The following is a 1,401-nucleotide window of genomic DNA, read 5'->3' as shown; positions in this document are numbered from 1 at the left end:
TCTCTTTTACCTTCTTAATCCAAGAACAAATGCACTTATTTTAAGAAAAAATGACTATCTTGATTTTTTCCAGTGACTGCCGAGGAGAAACTTCCAGTTCAGATTTTTGCAGTTTGACGTTTTTACAGCGTTTTGTTTTGACACAATGGACAGCGGAGGATTAAAACAATCGATCGAAGGTTTTCGCCTTCCGGCTGCAGCAGAAAGGTGTTCTGGTCAGCGAGGTAAAACTCTCCATCAAATGCTGCCTTATCAATGACGACATGAAAGCCGATACCTACTGCCTCCACCTGCTCATCTAGGAGGAGAGAATCTATGACTGGATGCAATCAGCTCCTTTTTCTCCTGATAGAAAATCTTTGACCAATCTGACTGATCTGATTGGTTCGTCTCTGCAAACTTCCTCAATCAGCCAGATAGAAATGAACAGAATCGTTGACTTTATTATCTGCAGGACGACCCGCATCAAACTTGTTCAGGAAATCTATAAATGATCTCTGACTATTGGTGAAGAAGAGCATAAAAACCACATTTGCTGATTTCAGCATAGCTGAGCTGTTGTCTAGGAGTCAGGGCTAACACATCTAGTTCAAACCACTATGCAGGCTGCAGTGAATCAGCCTCCTCACGGTGGGAAAAATACTTTAATTCATTTTAATTTAGAATCTAATTTAGGATAATAAATGGAGAGGAGGTGGACATTTTGAAGGGCGACTAACAGGCGTTCAGATATTTATTTGCAGCTGCATCATACAAATAGTTAAAAAAAATCTTACATTGTGATTTCTGGACTTTATTTTAGATAATGTCTCTCACAGTAGACATACACCTATGATGACAATTCCAGACCCCGTCCTCACCGTTTATTGAGTTTCCTTCTGGCAGGCCTCAGAGCTGCGAGGCGTCTGAGGGAGAGGAATGGTTTTTCATATTAGGGATAAAAATGTCGGCTCTCAGAACAAGCTGGACTGTTTCTTAGGAATTCATAACATTTACAGGTGCTGGTCATAAAATTAGAATATCATTAAAAAGTAAGCTAATTTGAACCCGTTTCTGGCGCTGAGGGGATTTCCTGGATCTTTGCCTCTTATTCAAATCCGTTGGAACTGCAATTCTCTCCCATTTATCCTCATCTACTGGAAATTTGCCCATAATCCATATGTACCCCTGTATGCTGGAGCCAACCTGGATAATTCTCTAGATTACTGACGTCTCAGCTAAATCAAATATCTGGCCATATTTACGAAGCTTCCTCGTAGTTCTTAACGACAGCTCTCCACGTATTACTCCTGCAGAGAGTCTTTTGTTCTCAAGTGGAAAAAAAACCAATCTGTCCCCAGTAGAAACTATTACATCTATATTAATTTAAGATCTAAACTATTCGAGCCACATCAGTCGTTA

This window comes from Cyprinodon variegatus, unplaced genomic scaffold (genome assembly GCF_000732505.1).
Source record: "Cyprinodon variegatus isolate N-32 unplaced genomic scaffold, C_variegatus-1.0 Scaffold777, whole genome shotgun sequence".
Lineage (NCBI taxonomy): Eukaryota > Metazoa > Chordata > Actinopteri > Cyprinodontiformes > Cyprinodontidae > Cyprinodon > Cyprinodon variegatus.
Note: the sequence above shows the minus strand (reverse complement) of the source record.